A 21641-nucleotide genomic window follows, 5' to 3' on the forward strand; every position below is an offset into this window, starting at 1 on the left:
ATATCTGTCAAATGGAGTGCACACGTGCCTATACGCCCAACAACACTAACCGCTTTGGCCACTGAGGGCAGTGTTTTGCATTTCTGTAAGCACAGTCCGATTTTAAATGAAGAAAAGTCAACCTACTATTTCCAATTTCACTGTGAGATCAGTCTTGTTTCCTATAAGATGAGTTATCAGATCATTGTTTACATAAACCAATGATCATTCTTTCTTGAAGAGTCAAATCATACAGCTATTTCTGAGATAATCCATATTACATCAAGAGTCTTTATGAAAGTTATTTGCTTCCAACATCTTAATGTTACACAACCGCACCAGCATCACAAGAGTTGTCCCACAAAAAAAATTAATAATAATAATAATAATAATAATAATAATAATAAATAATAATAAAATAAATAAATAAATAAAATTTAAACAGAGATGAAGTTCACAGTTTTTTTCACTACCTACATTGGGGTGAGTCTGCTTTGAATTATGTATTTAAGCCCAGATGAGAAAGATGCTCACATATTCTGAGCTGCACCACCACTTTAGCATAACTTATTAAAGACGTGGAGGCTGAAGAACCACTGACAATTACCAATGCAAGATGCTTTTTGAGTACCTTTATGTTTACACATTGTCACTCAGACTGTGTCTGTCTTACTGAACTAAACACCTTTTAATATCTATTTTTTATTTTTTTCTCCTGTTTTTGTAGTTTTCATTACTAACTGAAATGCATTATAGACAGACATATGCAGGTAGGCATGCACTGCACTGAACATGAACATGAAGATGGTACTTAAATCTTGAATTACTGCGATGAAAATATGTAGCTTTTTAATGGAATTTACATACGGGTCAGGGGGCATAATCATTTGTTAATTTTAATGTATCGTTTTTTATATGATTAATCACTAAATTAACATGTTAAATGGACAGCCCTAATCAAAATATGTATTTAGTCATTTGAAATGTTTTATGCAATTCATTGCTATGTCTGCATGTAGAAGTTTGAGTACTAAAAATTCTCACTCTGATCTTCAGTGCAGTTTTGCATGGACAAAACTCAATTCCACATGATGAAAATGTAAGTGATATTTGCCAGTGGACATGGAAATCATAATCTGCAAATGTTTGAGTATGTGAGTGTTAAGTTGTCCTCATTCAGATTCAGATGAAGTGATTAGATCGAATGTCCAGCCACATTATGGTGAGGCTGATCAGAGAGTCTACTGAGGATGGTTTGGTGCTGCTGTCAAAACCTAAAGCTGAAAACTTCAGCCAAATGCTTAAGCAGACATTCAATCACAAGAACAACACTTTTTTTTTTTTTTTCTTATATTGTAGGAGCCATCTGGGCCTAGGATTTTTGAGTGTGAAAAAAAGGAAATAAGATGCAGTACTTGTCAAAAAACAAAATAATCGCTGCATTGTTTAATCTTCTATATTTGACAGTTTAAGTGGTTTGCTGCTTGTTTCATAATGTACTTCCCTGATGTTATTGAAAACTACAACTGCTGCAAAGAAGTCAAATAATGACATATTTGTCATTGTAGCACATTATATAAGGATTTTGCTTCTTTTTTTTTTTATAATCTACTTTTAAGCCATCTATCGCACATTCTTAAATGTCAACAAAAGCAAGTATTATTAGTGGACAGGCAACAGCAGATGTTGTTTTAAATTAAGTAACAGGTTTAGAAATAATTTGTGAATTGCAGGAAAAACAAAAGTTCTCTGGGGCATAAATCAGTCACAATTCTACCATGTTAGACTATTTTATTTGATTGTTAAATTTAGCACAGTAATTAGGTTTGATGGAATGAAAGTGAAATCACTTACTTTGGCTCAATTAGTCTCTGTATTTTTCTGAAAGGAACAATGACCCTTGAACTAAAATGTATACCATATATGTTAACAAAAATGAATGCAACTGGTTGTTTCATGTTCAACTGTCATGTTCAACTTGAACTGAATGTCCAAAACAGTTTGTTTTTCAGAGAAAACCTTTTTTATTTTTTTTATTTTTTTTTTAGCTAACATGTCGCATTTTGTGGCATTCACAATACAAGAGTTTAGGTCAAGGACAAAGTAGTTTTAATTAGAGAAGATATGCAAGTAAACTGCTCCTCTATATATGGCTGCTGAAATCAACATACATCTTAAATGGTTTGCTGGTCATAGCTGCTCCATTGGCTAGTTTTAGAGAGGTTGTGGGGACTTGGAAACTGATAAAGTTGAGAGACCAGCTGGCCAACCTGTTAATGCAACTGAACACTGAAGACCAGGCATGTAGACCAGCTTTTCATTGCAGTCATCAGATGGACTAAAGTGTAATGTAGTATTAGATAAATCTAAAACTCTTGTCATCTTTTACTCATCCTTTTACAGTGTCCTTGGTCTTTTCATCCAAAATAAGAAGATCTTAATGGAATAGTTCACCCAAAATAAAAATGTTGGCATCATTTACTCACCCTCATGTCATTCCAAACCCATATGTCTTTCTTTCTCAAGCAGAATACAAAGAGAGATGCTTAAATGAAGATAGCCCTCCGCCTTTTCAACATAATGGCTGTGGATAGTGCCTCACTCTAAAGCGAAAAGGACCCAAACATATCATAAAAGAGGACATACAATAGGCTTTCATACACAGCCATTGTGCTCTTAGTTTATGATATCTTCTTTTCTACATAGATATTGCAACTCTCTTGCCTCTTTGACACACAGGAACAAGACATGACCAATCTGCAAATTGCATTAAGCCAAAAAATACACTCTCATTCATCTTGTGCTCATCTTGGTGTGAAATTAGTGGGAAAATGTAATCACTGATGAATCCACCACAGGTCAATTAGTGAGGTACCTGTTTGGCATTAAAGGTATTTAGTCAATTAGTTACAATGTAAGGTGGCTGGGTTTACAGATTGGACGGTAACTGATAACTGATATTGACTGTGGAAAGGAAGCACTAGATTTCTGACCCAGGTCTAATTAAGAGAGTCGGTCAGGTGTGCTGTTCTGAATACTGATACTTTATACCCATGAAGATATTGCATAAATGTCAGGGATGCTTTAATATCAAAGTGCAGCACTGTTCGAGAGAGCATGTCATCAATTATTATCGCATTAGGCCTACAATGAGTACTTTTGCAGAAGGAAGTTCAAATAAGGATACTTAACCGGTCTTAATAACTCACCCACAATTAACTTTTTATACAGTATGTATACTTCTTTATATTTCTCTAACAACATGTTTAGAAGTAATGCAACAACCTCATGTTTTTTAACCACAACACCACACGCCACCTATTGTAAAGGCATGAATGTGCGGTCATTTGCATCGCTTTCTATGTGCAAGGGCCATTCGTCGGCCATTCGCCTCTCGTAATAGTGCTGCCTTTGGTGTGCAAAGGCCTTAAGACTGTTGTTCTGAACCTTTTTGTATGAATACCCCCAAACCTTTCCTTGGCCAAAGCTGACACTTTATCAAAAAATTACGTAACCCAAAACTCAAAATTTGAGTTATTTTCTCAATATTATGTTACTCCAAAAACAACTCAATGCATCTCCAAAACATTTCAAAGTCTAGTGTGACCACACCTTAAGGCAGGACTTGAAGCTGGTTCAGTCACTACAAGAAACCAGCTAAAAGCCATCACCATTGTGCCCTCTACACAAGGCACTTGAATTATCCCAGACCCCTAATAAGCTCATGGTGCCGTGATATGGTGACATCAATATGATTATATCAGTATAATCAAAGTGATGCACTGCATGATCAATGTATTATCAAAGCGATGTAATGCATAATCAGTGTATGAGTTAAGTGCTGCAAGTGAACCAGTGGCTCTGAAGTCTTGAAGTTTATAGACTTTTCTGTTCTTCAGACCGAGATTACTTTGAGTTACCAACATGTCTGTGCTAAAAGTCTGAGTTAGCTCACCTCCACTGCCACCAAGCATTTGCAGTTCCCCTATAACTATTCATGCACCAATGAAAATAGAAAAGCAGCATTTTTATTAGTGGAAATGTATCTGTGCTAGTATCATTTATTCAGGTTTCTCTTGGAAAAAGAACACGAATAAGCGCTTTAGCTACAAGTCCTGATTTTAACCCTGTTGAAGGATGCGTACATCTTCCCAGGGCAGCTACAGTGAAAGTGACTTAACCCAGGTGAGGGAACCACAGGAGAAATGCAGAATATGAGAGAATGCATGTAATGCTGTCTAAAGACAGGACTGCATGTTGACCCTTGAGATTCAAGGTGAGGGGCCTCTGCCAGCTGAACGTCTGCTCTGCTCGATGCACTGCCTCTGACACATCTGAGAGTGAGTTACAGAGTAAATCTATAAGAATCGGATGCTGCTTTGTTATCCAGACAACGTTTGTGGCATGCCGCTCTGCTCTGTTTGTCAAAGATACAGCACTTTGACAGAAATCCAAGAAAATGCAGAAAAGGACTTAATGTGCATTTAAATATGCGCTGTCATTATCACTACCGCAGAAGTGGTCGAGCAGGAAACTTCTGAATGTGTCCATTCAAAATTCTACACTTTTTATGATGCAATAGAGCTAAAATACCCTATAGAGGAAGTCACCATTATGACTGCCAGATGACAGAAATGTGGCCCATGTCAAGAGAAAACACTGTTGTTTTAATTAGTAAAACTGTGAAATGAAAAATAAAATAAATTTCAATTTTAAATTTTCTAAAGAAAACATGGCACTAGGTTGTTCTGGGTGGCTGCCATAGTGTTGCTTCACAGTTCCTATGGTGTTTCTTAGTGTTTTTAGTTAGGTTGCCAACTGTCCTGTATTAGCATGTACCGTATTTTTCAGTGCTCGAGTTAGACACCCTCAAATGTTCAAGTGTCCTGAATTTGTGTGGTGGAAAGTTGGCAACCCTATTTTCAGCACATTGCTAGGTGTTTTTTTTAACCAGTCCTGGTCGACCTGCTCTGAGAGAGATTCAAACCAACGTCTCCGGCATAGGAGGTGGGTGTGATAACGAGGAGGCTAAAGGCTACAGCCTCTAGTGTCAATCACTTGTGCACCTCTTGAGGCCAAGGGAGTGAGGTTTACACATACCACACAGCCTTCACTTACCAGCTGGCTCCCATTACACTCACCCCGCTAAACCTCATGGCACCACTGTAACCGGTGCTGCTCGACCCACTCTGAACGGGATTCGAACAGGCGTCTCTGGTATGGGAGGCGGGCGCAATAAAGAGGAGGCTAAAGGCTACAGCCTCTAGCATTAGTCGCTAGTGCACCTCTTGAGGCCTGGGGAGTGAGGTACCGCACAGCTTTCATGTACCAGCTGGCTCCCATTACAGTTTCTTGAGTGTTGTGGGTGGTTGCTAGGTCACATACTAGCCCAAAAGAGCCCACCACCAGATCTCTACAATAGCCTGTTATGGTCATTAGGGTTGACACTTGTCCCTCCTTTAATGTAAGTTTTTGCTTGTTTTATCATCCGCCAGGTGAAAATCTTCAAAAATTCAGTCACTTAGAAAATGTAATATCACATCTCTCTTCAACAAGTCACACAATTTAAGGTGTCATTAGTGTCTGTAGCAGAAATGTTCTGGATTGAGTTATGCACCAAAGTGTAATACTTTACAAGCTTGCCTGAGCAAACAACACTAAATTATTGTGCAAATGGCATAAAATGCTGGGCAGTTTTAGACGGATACTCAGATTTTATAATGGTAAAATTTTCAAAAACAAAATCACTTTTAAAACTAAAGAATTTAAGGCCAAAAAGGAAGAAGGCAGAAAAGTATTTTTTTTTTTACATCTATTATGAAACTCTGCACAGTTGGAGTTCTTCTGAAAATCAACAATAACAGTGTTATTATTAGGCAAATACTGCAGTTGTGTGCATGCTAGTCCATCTTACATGCTTGTCAGTTTACTGACTCCACCTATGAAGGAGAACTTGACCTTCACACTGCAATTTACAGGCAACATAAAGTCAAGCCCAGCTAATTAGATTAAGAAACATAGATTTGTGGAGGCAGCAGATGTGACAGGCACATTGATCAATCTGCTATGCATTCCTGTGAGAGACTCTGAGAATCTACATCTTACTCCTACATGAACGGCTGTGACCTCTTCAAACAGCTAGTCTGATTCTGTGCTGTAAGGAAGTTCTGAATACAATTAGTCAGGCTTGAATCAATGTTTATGGATATTGTCCCTGCAGTGGGCATGCTTAGGAATTGCATGCAATTGGTCAACTAAAGTGGTTAAAAAAGACAGCATACCTTATTCCTGAAAAAAAAAAAAAAAAAAACTCATAATAGAATGCACTGGAGACATGAGCTCTCTTTTACACATGAGAAATATAGCACTTTTTGTGAGCCATTCTTGGTTAGAGTGTGTACTTCATTGCAAATGCCATCAGATAAGTGTATGTACATTTTAAAACCACAGCAGATTCTCTGAGGATGTAATGATAAAATTGGGAGTCATATTTTTAAGCTTTTAGAACTGTCTTGAGCTAATACTGTACTTATAAAGATTAGCACATGAGAATCCTAAAGGCCAAAGTATACTTCAGTTGACCTCATTCCAGACTGCTCTGCACACAGTATAAGTGAAGGCCCTTGTATATATTTTTTTTCTGCAATTCCATTGTCCTTGAAAGGAGTCCAAAAGCATAGATTTTTGCGCGCAGACGAGGACTGTCCACGTGTCAAGAAAAACTGGGCCGCACGCAGACTGTGCTGATGACGAAATTTGCATCATGTATAATGTGTGCAGAGCAATCCAGAACATGGTCAGCCAAAGAGTACTTTGGACTTGACGCAAATTTCATCAGCACAGACTGTGTGGACCGTCTACATGCTGAAGTATCACAAAGAGTATCTTAAAGCAGTCCTAGTGCGTATGCAGCGACCGCATCCTTATTTGCTTGTGGTCAAAAAAGTAAACTCTGAAAGGCAAAGAGTTCTGCTGTTACATCACAATCGAGTTGCTTTGTGGGATATGGAGCTGCCTGAAGTGTATTGTACATCTAAGTAGGCTTGCTGCCTTGGTCAAAATCAAGGGGATGAGGGTCTGTTAGCAGAAGCTTTCCTCGCCCACTTAACAAAGTGGAACAGACTTCCAAAATGGAAAAGGGGAAGTGCTTAGGGAAGTTAGTGAGTTGATGTTTAAAGTGAAGTGGAAAGCAGCCCCAGAACACAGAAAAAAACAAGTATACCTGGGCCTTAACATGAGGGGATAATAGATATTCATGGACATACTGTGTACATAGTAGCAACAGACAATGATATTTAAGACCATTCAGAGAAATATGTGATCCAAATGAAAATGAGGTAACACTTTAGAATAACTTTAATTAGTGATATGTACTGTACAAACATAAAACAATTTTAAATGCATAACAACTGTAGGTAAGGCCCATTCAAATAATTTGAAATGTCATTATACTTGGATTCATAAATCGTATTTGGATGAACATGGTCTACTGATCTATTAAACACTATATAATGTTTCTTCAGGCTTATTTATTATAAAGTGTCACAATACACTGATTTACAGCTTAGGAAATCACTAGAAATCTGTCAGTTAGGTACAGTTGCAATTGAAATTATGACAAGGTGATGACAAGAACGACACCATCCCCACAGTCAAGCATGGAGGTGGGTCAGTCCTGTTATGGGGGTGTTTTGTGGCTGCAGGAAATGGCTATCCTGACTATGTGACTGACACCATGGATTCTTTCAGGGATCAGGCCATTTTGGCATGAAAAATGTGATGTCTTCAGTGTGTAAATTGAAGCTCGTGATCACTGGACTTTCCAGCAAGACAATAACACCAAGGATACATCCAAGTTTTCCAAAATCTGGTTCAGGGATAGGTCGTGGAATGTCCTTAAATGGCCCTTTCAGTCCATCATTAAAATCCCATTGCAAACCTTTGTTGGGATTTCAAGGAAGCAGTGGCAGCACAGAAACCAAAGAATATCAATGAGCTGGAAGCTTTTGCTCATGAGAAATGTGTAAAAATTCTAATAGAGAGGTGTCCAAAGCCTGAGAACACCTGAAACATTTATTTGCTGTTATTAAGGATAAAGGATGCTCCACAAATGATTGACTTTGGGGGTTGAATATTTTTGACATGACATTTGTGGAGAGAATTAGTTATTTTTTATATTTAAATGTGGGTAAACTGAACTCTTTGTTCTCAAAATCACTCAAATGTGTATTAAAAACTTACTTTAACTGTTTACTGAGGTTTTAGTTGATGTGTTTTAATTCATATCACCTGAATGTATTGCTGGTCATGAGGGGTTGAATAATTTTGATTGCAACTGTATGTTGAAGCAATAGTATTTCGAAAATAGCACACATTTGAGGAGTTTAATAACATGATATAAGAAGCTGCAGCTTTTAAGCACATAACTCATCCCTTGTACATAATTGATGGAAAACGGATGTTGAGTGGATAGCCATGAAGATGAAATGACTGGAATGTTTGCTTTCCGCTCTGATCAAAAGGCCAATTAAGCGATCCGCAGTCAGTCTTTTTTTTGTAGAGTTCAGATTTAAAGGGCACCATGCATCTGCCTGACAACTTATCATTGTATTTCTAATTTGATTTAGGCTGTGCTATGTCCTCGTCCAGGTCTAGGGTGCAACAAACTGTTTACAAACCCATCAAACCAAATACTGTGTATAAATTAATTATTTTTTTGCCTATAAAGCTGGACATGTAAAGTCTTCAGGGATTAGCCTGCACCACAGTAACATACAGATCATTCTCTGACTTTAGTTTAAGAAAATTAAATACCCTAATAAAATAAAAATGCAACCAATATCAGGTACTGTGCAAACAATATCAGGAGAAAGTGATTTAATATGCAAAGAAAAATGCACCCACTCAATACAACTTCCCACTCACTAGTCAGAGTCCATTTACAATATTTAGCCTACAGTATTTGTGGTCAATAACAACAACTACTACAACCACCGTGATGAAACAACAGATGATTTGCACACTTGCAATTGTTAGCACTCATTCAAAAATGGAAAAGATGAAAGCCAAGTCTTTGCTGCACCTATCCAACTTTGGTAATTATGAGCTGAGCCATTCAATCACAGAGAGCAACCAATTTACTACTTTCTTGAAAAGCTGACTTGGGTAACACTTTACAATAAGGTTCCATTCAGTAAGTAAAGAATAATGTACAGTCAGCCAGTTGTTATTGCACAATAGACCCTGACAGGGTGATCAGGTCTTATATTACCCTGAAGGGGTTTATTTTGCGATAACAACTGGCTGACTGTACATTATCCCACTTATAACATGGCTACTAACCAAATAAATAAATACATGGACATAAAATATTGATTTGCATTGAAATTATGTTGAGAAGAAAGAAATCGCTGAACAGCTGGAATCAACCTCCGGTTTGTGTTGGAGTTCTATTGGTGTTTATTTTATGAAAATGTCCATCTGACTCCTCAATATTCAGCCTATTACAAGACTACTTGCCAAATAAACAAATAAATGAACATGAAACATTTATTTGTGCTGAAATTGTGTAATTATGTGAAAAGAAATAAATCGCTGGGATATGAATCCCGAGGTTGAGACAGGGAAACAAATAGAATAACATTAGCATAGATGCCATTCAATTTATTGCAGAGTTATAGATTATAGATTATGAGAAGTGTTGCAAGTTCCAGCAGACCTAACTAAAGCAGCCTAACTATGAGTTGATGGATAAATTAGGTGTATGCCTGGCTGAATAGATGAGTCTTTGGTCTAGACTTAAACTGAGAGAGAGTGTCTGAGTCCCAAACAATGTTAGGAAGACTATTCCATAGTTTAGGAGCCAAATAGGAAAAGGATCTACCTCCTTTTGTGGATTTTGCTATTCTTGGTACTATTAACAGGCCAGAAATTTGTGATCGTAATGAACATGATGGAATATAGCATGGTAGAAGTTCACTTAAGTATTACGGAGCTAGACCATTCAAAGCTTTGTATGTAGTAAACAGAATTTTAAAATGAATACAAAATTTAACAAGTAGCCAATGTAATGATGATAGAATGGGGCTAATATGATCATATTTCTTGGTTCTAGTCAGCACTTTGGCTGCTGCATTTTCAACCAATTGAAGTTTATTTATTGAACTTGCAGGACATCCTCCCAGTAATGCATTGCAATAATCTAGTCTTGAGGTCATGAATGCATGAATTAGTATTTCAGCATCAGCAACAGAGAGCATGTGTATTAACTTAGCAATATTTCTGAGGTGGAAGAATGCTGTTCTACAAACGTTGGAAATTTGATTTTCAAAGGACAGATTGGTATCAAATATAACACCTAAGTTCTTCGCTGTAGAAGATGACATAAGAGTACATCCATCAAGAGTCAAATTATATTTTAGCTGCTTATTTATAGAGGTTATTGTTCCAATAATTAGTACCTCTGTTTTGTCAGAGGCCCTAAAACTGATCCCTGTGGCACTCCAAACATAACATTTGTTTGATTTGACAATTCCTCATTTACACAGACAAGTGGTAGCAGTCTGCTAAATAGGGCATAAACCATGCTAATACCAGTCCACAAATGACAACATAATTCTCAAGCCTATCCAAGAGAATGTTGTGATCTATGGTGTCGAAGGCAGCACTAAAATCTAAAAGCACTAGAAGAAATGCAGCCACAATCAGTTGATAAGAGCAAGTCATTTGTAACTCTGATAAGTGCAGTTTCTGTACTGTGATGGGGCCTAAATCCTGATTGAAATTGGTCATATATACTATTTCTCTGTAGAAATGAACATAATTGTGAGGACACTACCTTTTCTAGTATTTTCCACATAAATGGAAGAATTGAAATCAGTCTATAATTACCCAATTCTCCAGGATCAAGCTGTGGCTTCTTAATAAGTGGTTTGATAACATTTTAAAGTTTCTTGGGACAAAGTTTCTTAGCGAGGAGATAATATTATAAAGAAGAGGTTCTGAGATTACAGGGAATGCCTCTTTTAAGAGCTTAGTGTGTATTGGATCTAACATACATGTTGTTGCTTTTGATGTTTCGATAAGTTTTGTTAGCTCTTCATGATCTATGACAGCAGAGGATTGAAGACACTGTTTTCTGATGTGCTGTGACAGATGACTGCATAATACCAATTTTATTTCTGATGATTTCATTTTTATCAGTAAAGAAATTCATGAAGTCATTACTAGTGTGATTGCGACAGAATATCTGGTTCAGCCACAGTACTGAATAAACACCTAGGATTGTTGTGGTTATTTTCAATGAGCTTACTAAAATATGATGACCTGGCAGTTTTTAGAGCCTATCTGTAGCTACAGACACTATCCCTCCATGCACCGCGAAATACCTCTAATTTTGTATTCTTCCACTTGCGCTCCATTTTCTGAGCTGCTCTCTTGAGAGCATGAGTGTGATCATTGTACCATGATGCGGGGATTTTTTTTTTTTTCTTTAATCGAAGGGGTGCGACACTATCAAGAGTGCCAAAGAAGACTGTATTAATATTTTCTATGATTATTTAAAGTTCTTCTAGACTTTTTGGCTTACTGAGTATTTGAGACAAATCTGGAAGATTATTAGTGAAGTTATCTTTAGTGGTCAAAAGACTAGTTCTACCTGAACGATAACGTGGTGTAGATAGAGTGACATTAGCTAATACACAGCATACAAGAATGCAATGATCTGAGATGTCATCACTCTGCTACAGAATTTCTATAGTATCAACATCAACTCCATATGACAGAATTAAATCTAGCATATGATTATGGTGATGAGTTGGTACTGTCACATTTTGTCTGACTCCAAGAGAGTTGAGAATATTGATAAATGCTAATCCCAATGTGTCAGTTTCATTATCTATGTGAATGTTGAATCACCCACGATTAAAGCTCTATCTACAGTAACTACAAGATCTAATAAAAAATTAGCAAATTCACCAAGGAAATCAGAATAAGGCCCGGGTGATCTATATACTGTAGCAAGGGTAAAAGACGACAGAGTGTTTTTATTTATATCTGACGGTGTCACATTAAGCATTATTAGTTCAAAAGACTTAAACTTATAGCCTGTCCTCTGAGTAACACCAAAAACTTCTCTGTAAATTGTAGCAACACCTCCTCCTCGACCCTTCAGACGAGGCTCATGTTTATAACAATAACCTGGGGGAGTAGACTCATTTAAACTAATATATTCATCTGGTTTAAGCCAGGTTTCAGTCAAACAGAACGCATACAAACTATGATCTGTAATAATTAAATTTACAATTAGTGCTTTGGTATAAAGAGATCTAATGTTTAGTAGCCCTACCTTCATATGATGTTTATCTTTAATTTTTTTTGTTTTGTTCAAGTTTGACCTTTATCAAATTTTTTTCTAAATGAATTAGTGAGAGTTTTGTGTTTGGTAGTTCGGGGAACAGACACAGTATTCTATGTGATATCTAGGTGATACAGTCTTATGTTGTAGTTTATGTGACCTGTGTGACGTCTCAAGGCAGCTAGCAGACATTCGGATTAGCCAGTTTGTCTGCTTCCTGACCTGGGCCCCAGTTAGTCAAATACTATCATTATTAAGACAATGAGCCAAATTACTAGAGAGGAGTGCAGCACCTTCCCTAGAGGGATGGAGTCCGTCACTCTTTAGCAGGTCAGGTCTACCCCAAAAACTCTTCCAATTGTCTATAAATCCTATGATATTCTCCAGACACCGCTCAGACATCCAGCCATTCAGTGACACTAATCTACTATAAACCTTGTCACCACGACGAGCAGGGAGGGGGCCAGAGCATATTACAGTGTCTGACATCGTTCTTGCAAGTTAACACACCTCTTTAACATTATCTCTAGTGATTTCCGACTGGTGAAGCCGGACATCATTAGTGCTGACAAGAATAACAATTTTAGAAAGTCTACGTTTAGCATTAGCCACCACTTGTACATTTGATCTGATGTCAGATGCTCTGGTGCCCGAAATGCATTTAACAATAGTGGCTGGAGTCTCTGTTTCCACGTTCCTTACAATAGAATCATCAATTATTAGGGCTCTTTCAACTTGATTCTCACTGGGTGCATCACTGAGTTAGGAGAATTAATTGGAAACCCTAACAGGAATGGGAGAGTGGTGTCGCTTTGCTGAGCGAGTATGCTGCCAAGACATCACCCATACGCCCTGCTGCGGGGGCTCTACAGCTGGAACCAAAGTGTGTGTGTTGCTCGCTGTTCTACCTGTATCTGAAACAGTATCTACCGGCTTCTCTTTCTCACTGACCTCCACTAGCATTCGGATGCGTGTCTCTAACTCATTAACCTTCTCCGTCAACCTGAGTAATTCCTTACATTTATTACATGTGAATCCCTCACTGCTGATGGAAGAAGCTATTGTAAACATTTGACATGCAATGCAGGAAGAAATAACATAAGTGGATGCCATGACTTACCGCAATTGATTGTTGTCGTTGGTTATTCCTGAGTGGTGAGGGTTTGAGATCGATGTGAATCCCTCATGCAATTGTTTGTTGTTAAGGTTGTTCTTGATAAGCGGTGCTTTGAGATCGATGCAATAATCCATATAACACAGAGGATAAAATCAGGTTTGTGCTGTAAAATGCATGCAGTTTAATTGCGACAAAAATAGAAGGTGGATGCACATGGAAAATGCATGCAGTTGAATCGCGATAAGAGAATAATGCGGGGGGAAAACCCGATGCATGCTGAAAAATGGCAGATGTTAAGGATTAAAAGCTGAAAACAGATAAGCGATGCTAAAAAATGCTAGCAGGCTATAAACACTGACTTGAGATAGGCGCCAGCAGCAACAGGTAAAATACACACAGATGAAACAGTAGAAAAGCAGAAAAACCCAAAACATGCGATAAAATGCAAAGGATAAAATGATGAATGTATGAGAATAACAATAAGCATGCTAGCAGGCTACAAACAATTGTGCAGCGTGCCATCAGCAACAGGAACAGGAAGTCCAATCACTGAAACATCAGTGCCACCTTGAGGCAGGAGAGATGGCTCACAGAACCCGGATGAGCTGTCTGATCCATCTTAATCCCTGGATGTGCGGTTGTTACAGAGCAATATCTGACTGCTGGATGGCACCATTGACCAATCAGAATCGAGTATTCCAGTGAGCCGTGTAAGATCATTAATTAATGCATAAAAAACAAACAATAAAAAAAAAATTTTTTACAGCATTTATTCATCTTTGTTAATGTTATTTAATAAAAATGTAATTGTTCATTGTTAGTTCATGTTAGTTCATAGTACATTAACTAATGTTAACAAATACAACTTTTGATTTTAAAAATATATTAGTATATGTTGAAATTAACATTAACTATAATAAATAATGCTGTAAAAATATTGTTTATTGTTAGTTAATTTTTAACCAATGTTGACAAATGGAACCTTATTGTAAAGTGTTACCTTGACTTGCTTACATGTATTACAAGGACAACCAACATTTATATTGTAAAACAGAGGTCAAATATCAAAACTGGAGACTTATACATGTCTAATTATACATAGTTTGTCAAGATTATATAAGAATTTGATGGTAATACAGTGCACCGAATGCAAACAACAACAGCTTATCAGGTTCAGTGCCTTGCTCAGAAATCCCACTGCTGATAGTTTGCTTAGTTCAAACCTAGAACCTTTTAGTTTGCATCCTGGAACTTTAATCACTAGGTTTTTGTCCTTGCATTAACTGAACCCAAAGGAAAATTTTATTGCTCAGAGTTTGCTCTTTTCATAACACATAATAGAGATCTGTAGTATGTTTCTGTAAGGTGTGGGGTTTAACGTGACCGAGGGCTTAAAAATGGTCCTTATACTCTACTCATATCCAGTGAAGACGAAGGACTCAGGATTCAATAGGGTTAACAATTTAATGGGTATGTTAATAAAAATACACTCAGAAAGCAGGAGAGGAGATGCTCACTTGATCCCAGCTCACTCTCATCTTTAGTTACCCAAAATCCTCTACAGGTGAAGGAATATCAAAATAAAAGTCATCACAAGTGAAAAATTTAAAATACCATGACTGTTAAAATACAAGTCTCTAAATAGGTTTCACATTAGTCAACCAGTAGGAAAAGAAATGTCCATGTTTCAGTTACTGGAAAAAGACATAACTAATGCAAAACATTTTCTTATAAGTAACCAGCATGTTTCACATAAATGATAACAACCACAAAATGGCAGTAATTATGAAACAAACATTATTCATCAGCAATAACCTTCAACTTGCATTTTTACTGCAATTTTTTCTCTTTTTTACCCCCTTTTTTCACATCACAACAAAGTCTTTGAAACATGCAGGCAATTTAAATGGCCTGTGACCCAAAGGTCTAGTGTCCTGAACAATGTTTTGAAATGAACTAGGGTTGTGGTCCACCTCTTGCAAAACAGTGTCTGTTACGATAGGGTATACCTTAGTTTAGACACCACACTTCCATATTACACATCCCACACACTGTGGGGCAGGGTGGAGCTTACCTGCTTGGATACTGGTAAAAGGAGTGGTGTCAGAGGCACATGTCTTACTCACCATCGAGGAGACTCTCACCCATTACTCGAGGACCAACCACGAGAGTGAACAGGTGGAAGAGAGCGTGCGCATGAAGCGAGCGTGCCAGTTTGATAGGCAGCCAACCTTTGAAAGACACGGGAAGTGCGGACACGTTTGGTGGTGGAGCATGTGAAAGGAACGTTGTAACAAAGTTCGTGATGGGGTGAAGGGAGGAGGTGGGAGGGGTGAAATCATACTCAATAGGTAATTTTATTTTTATACTTTTCAGAATTTAACATGCACTCAATGTTTGCTTTTCAGCAGAACTCGTTTCTGGTTCACACACATTCTGGAAGCTCAGCTCTCTCTCATTTCACTGGCGTCTGGCTCACTCTTAAAACCCATCTCCACTCTCACTGCAATGACAATCAGCTGTTTGAGACAATCATTGCCAGGTGATGATCCTTACCATTCTCATCTCCTGATCTCATTATCCATTCACAAGCCGGCGCTGAACCATGCCCCCACCACCACAGATGTCTAACGGTGCATCAAGTATTGTTTTGTTTTTTCTCTGGACAAGTGTGTACTGTTTGTTTAAACCCCTGTTTTTGAACAATTGCTGTGAGAGAATGAGCTGGCCTGGAGCCTTGAGGAAAAGTTGGCAGACTGAAAAATGACGGAGCTGGTCAGGTGTCCTGGAGCGAGGTAAGCTCACTCTCACTCAGTGTCATGCACACACACAAAGAATAATATACTGATGACCACGTTAATCACACACATTCAATTACGGGACTAGCGGTAGCGTATGGACCCCTAGATAAATGACAGGGATGTACAGTATGTGGAATAGAACGGTGTGGCATGGGGGGCGTGGTCATGTGTTGGTCTGCGGGAGAGGGAGAGCGGTAAGGCTCGTCACCTGGCTTGTAATTATTTCTAACACCTGTCTCTCAATATAGTGATAGCGGAGGAAGGCTTAAAAGGATGCCGAAGCATCAGAGAGGGTGTTCGTCAAGCATGACAGCCCGTACCCAGAGAGAGAGAGATTGTGTTTATGTTTAGAGTGTTTTCATTTATTTACGTTTTCTCTATTATCAACAGTTACCGTCAACTGTGTGGATCCAAATAAAAGGACTGACCTTGAACCTGCTTCGTTGTCTCCATTCCCCCGAACTAAGAACTTGTTATAAACAGTTCAACTGTTTGAGCTCACCATTAGCCCCTGTTTGTAATGGTGTATGTGACACTAGGTTGTGCAGCATTAAGTGATTCTGCTGACTGAGTGAGAGTTGTATGGGACTGTCCCAACCAAATGTTCCTGGTTGGTCTCTGACACTGTCCACAACCAGCAAAGATTACAGATGGCAAGTGCTCTGCAACAGCTGGTGCAGATGAATTTTGAGGAGAACTATGAGGTACTTCTCTTTCAACTTGGTGTGGAGAGCACAGGCCAATGAAAGCTCTAACCACAGTTGTTGTAGTAGGACGAGGCCAATTCAGCACCTTCTCTGTAACTTTGTGGTCAGGTTGGATACCGTCTTTCGACACTACGTGTCCTAGAAAAAGGACAGACTGTTTGAAAAACTGACATTTTTGAGAATATAGTTTGAGACCTGCCTGAGACAGTATGACAAACACTTCAGTGAGATCATTTATGTGCTCTTTCAAAGTTTTGCTAAAGACGATAATGTCATCAAGGTACACTAAATGGAAGAAAATCTCTTTTTAATTGCTGAAATGTTGGGGGGTGATTTCTGTAGTACTGCTCACCTCTCTGCCTGTCTTTTTCAGCACCTTGGTTCATGTCATCCTTAGAATGACACCTGTACGTCTAGTGAGATAACACAGAGTTCTCATGTGAAGCATATCTATGCTGAGGGCTGAAGTGACGATCTGTGTGGTCGTACTTCAAAGGTCGCTCAAGGCTCTCCCATCAATAATGGCTTGGGCTGGGGCTCCAGTAGAGTCTGCAGTGGCTCTCAGCAAAGCGTGCAGGAGATCTTCCTCTGCTGTAAGGCTCATCAACTGTGGATGTATGTCTATAGCTTGAGTATGCAGTCTGGTGGTCACCCCTGGCTTGCTCTGTTGAGGGTGATATGCAACAATAAGCAAGGTGATGCTCAGGAGATGGGACTGCACTAGAATGATGTGGCTTGGAGTGTGACAACATAGTGTAACAGGTGTTATATTTATTTATTAATTTCACACAAAATCTCTCTTTTTGTTATTATCATTTGTTATATTTATATAATTATTTTGTATTCTGGAAATTCTTTTAATATTTCATTTAATTTATTCTTTTAATATTGATTTCTTTTATTTGAGATGTCATGTTTCTATGGTTATATGGTACTTTTTCAGTATTGTTAAAAATGGCACGTGGCTCCTTTAAGACTTATGTTCCGGTTCCGGTTGCTCTCCTTCAGTTCGCGGTAAGCGCGACTGAAGAGAGGTTAGTTGTGCTGAAGCTCCGTCTAAAAAGTTTGATATGGGTTTTGTTTATTGTAATAAGACATGTAATTTTGTTCTTAAATTCACTTTAATCTTATTCAAACATGTATGAAGTTTGTGTGAATGATATGGAGCATGTATTTTTGGAGAGAGTTCATTAAGCGTGAGTGTGCAAGCTCTGTGGCTAAAATAATGCTTTTCACGGACAGGCTGGTGTTCCAGTTGTGAGAGAAGGCCACAGATTGATTAATTTGTTTCTTTATTCATGCAGGTATGTTCTCTTTCATGCTTCTGATAATATTGTTTTGAATTTATGTAAAATGCTTTATTTTATTTAGTTTTATTTTTCTATTTTTTTATGAAATATGTTGAACACAATTGATTTTGATTTACATGAAAAGTGTAAAATGTGTTCAGTTCGCGGTAAGCGCGACTGAAGAGAGGCTGGTGTTCCAGTTGTGAGAGAAGGCCACAGATTGATTAATTTGTTTCTTTATTCATGCAGAATAAAATCTGGCCAGAGTAATTCCTGTTGCCCGGTCTTGTTCATTTATCCACACAACGCAGAGCTAAACGAAGGCCGGTCACATTGGTGCCGTGACTTTTATTTGATGCAAGTCATGGTGGATCCTCCTTGATCAACGTCAGCTTGGTCGCTGGGGTTTGCTGCATTCAAACGTCCTAATTCTGCCTGTACCTGTGTGTAAGAAAAAAAAAAAAGGTTGGACATTAGACTGTACATAATTCAGAAAAAAGGTTGAAAGTTCATATTTACAGAAGAGAGAAAAGAAAAAGAAAAGGTTGAATTTGTAATACCATTTTGTTTGATTATTTGGTTGCTATGATCATTATCTGTTCTAATTTACTTTTGTTGATCTGTAAAACTCAAAATGTCAAAAAATAGTGAGAAGACAAGTTACTCTCCTAATGATGGGTTTGAATTGGGTTTTGCCAGGGGGCGTATCTTTGGTGAACTTGAACAGACACCACTCAGAAGGACAGTTAATATTGGTTCTCCTGATTTCTGTTCTACCCGTAACCCCGGTAGAGTACATAATACTGAATCAGAAAAGTGTGAAGGTGCTGCTTCAGACAACCGAGACTACAGTAACACTGACTTAAGTAGTTTAATCACACAGCTTGCTCAACAAATAGGGCAGTCAATATCTGATCAGCTGAAAAAAAGCAGTGAAAAAAATGAGTGTCCTGATATTCAAACGCAGAGCATAGGGACGAGCCAGGTTCTCGTGGAGTCACCTTCTCTAAATTTGACTGGTATGAAGTTGGTGATGAAGCCTGATGTTAAGGCACCTCCCTGTTTCAGAGGGGATGGATCTGACAAATTATCAGTACACGAATGGGAAGAATTCATGGATGTTTATTTGAGGAAGAAAGGTGTTCCTTTAGCTGAACAATCCGATGAGATCATGTCGAATTTAATGGGGAGAGCTAAAGATGTAATCAAGATAGCACTACGCAGCAATCCATCACTGAAGCCTAAAACAAACCCAAGGATTGTCACAGACATACTCAAACAGCACTTCAGCGAATTGTCATATTCATCTATGCCGCTTGCTGACTTCTATGGCACTTTACCTGTAGCAGGAGAGAATGCAATGGAATATTGGATTCGGCTTAATAAAGCTGTTGATGTAGCTGACGAGTGTTTGAGAAGACAGGGCAGAAGTATTGAAGATCCTACCCGTGAGGTGACACAAATGTTTGTTAAGCATTGCCCTGACCAATCTCTTTCTGCTATCTTGAAGTTCAAGTCTGCTGATAGGTGGACGGCGGCTGAAATACAAGAACGTCTTGATGAATATCAAGCTGAGAAAAGAGCACAAATGAAGGCACAGTCTAACCATTCTGCCTTTACGAAGACTGTAGCTACCAATGCCCAAATGTCAAATTTAGATGATGGAACATCTGGGAATGTGCCGAAAGTATCAGCAGGTCAAGGTGGGCTGTCAGTTACACCATCAGTTCAGACAAGTGACAGCTGTACTCAGTCCCTTATCAGTTTGCTCGATCGTGTGCTGAAGCATAACATGCAAACCCCCTCTGTACCTGTAGATTCATTTAGGCATGGGAATGCGAGCAGGAAGTTTTGCAAAGTGTGCAGAGGCATGGACCATTCTACAGTTGCACATTGTAGAAGAGATGGTTTATGCTTGTTTTGTTTTGAACATGGACACAGAAAAAGAGAGTGTCCGAAGTGGAGTAGTCATGACAGTCTGGAGGTAAACTACTCGCCACGAGGAGCTGGTCCTTTAAACCATTAGACCCACATTTGGAGAGGGGATGTGTGGGTGAGGATCAAACCCTCATAAGTGATCTGGAACAGCAGTATGAGAATGCATGTCATACAGCATCTGATGGTACTTGCGTGATATACGCACAAAACATGCAGAAAATAAAGGCTTTTGATGATCTTTTCTATACTTCTGTGATTGTAAATGACCAGTTCCACATGAGAGGAATGCTTGACACTGGTTCTATGTCTTGTACTCTTAGTGAGACAGCTGAACAAAAGTTGTTGGCTGAAAATGTTGTCTTGGACAAAAGATCACTACCTGAGAATATCATTCTTGTCGGTGTTGGGGGTAAGACCGCACAGCCAAAATGTTTGTACGAAGTTAGTATGAAAGTGTATGGCATCAGCTGTCGAGTTCCAATTCTTGTTGTTCCAGGACAACATGATGATTTAATTCTTGGCACCAACTTGATCAAGCATATTGTGAATCAAATGAAGAACACAGATGAGTATTGGGACTTCATATCGCAAAGCGCTACACAGTTATCACCGGATGGTGAACACTTTTTGGATGTGATGTCAAATCTCACTCGCTGGCGACATGATGAGATCCCTAGCAAAATTGGAACAATAAAGCTTCATCATGCTGTCACTCTTGCTGCTAGACAAGAACATTTAGTGTGGGGAAGACTGCCCAGCGACACTTTATTGTCCCTCGGGAGTACCATTCTTGTTGAACCAACTACCTCCAAGACTATGCCAAGAAACATCATGGTAGCTCGTGTGATAACATCTATGTGGGGTGATAGGTGGGTACCTATGAAAATAACCAATTTGTCAGACCAACCTGTCACGCTAAGAAAGAATCGGAAATTGGCAGATGTTTCACCTTGTTTGGCTGTTGAAGATTTCCCAGTTTTGCAGGGCACTGGAAAGATAAAGGAGGTTAGTTCAGAGATGCAAGCTTCTCCAAATTATACCTCAAATTTGAGACTGCAAGATGTTGGGTTAAGTGAAATTGACATTGATCTCTGCAAAGTTACTGATGCATCCAAAGAGAAACTTGTACAGTTATTGGTGAATTACAATGATGTGTTTTCAAAGCATCCCTTAGACTGTGGTGAGGCTAAGGAGTTTGAACACCGTATCCGACTTACAGATGAGAGGCCTTTCCGGTTGCCATATCGGAGGATCCCTCCTGCTCATTACCAGAAGCTGCGTCAGGTGTTAACTGAGATGGAGGAGCAAGGGATAATTAGAAAATCGGTAAGCGAATATGCATCGCCTTTGGTGCTTGTGTGGAAAAAGGATGGAAGCCTCCGCATCTGTACGGACTTCAGGTGGCTTAATGCGAGGACACTCAAGGATGCTCACCCACTCCCTCATCAGTCCGAC

The sequence above is a fragment of the Myxocyprinus asiaticus genome, chromosome 1, assembly GCF_019703515.2.
Source record: "Myxocyprinus asiaticus isolate MX2 ecotype Aquarium Trade chromosome 1, UBuf_Myxa_2, whole genome shotgun sequence".
NCBI lineage: Eukaryota > Metazoa > Chordata > Actinopteri > Cypriniformes > Catostomidae > Myxocyprinus > Myxocyprinus asiaticus.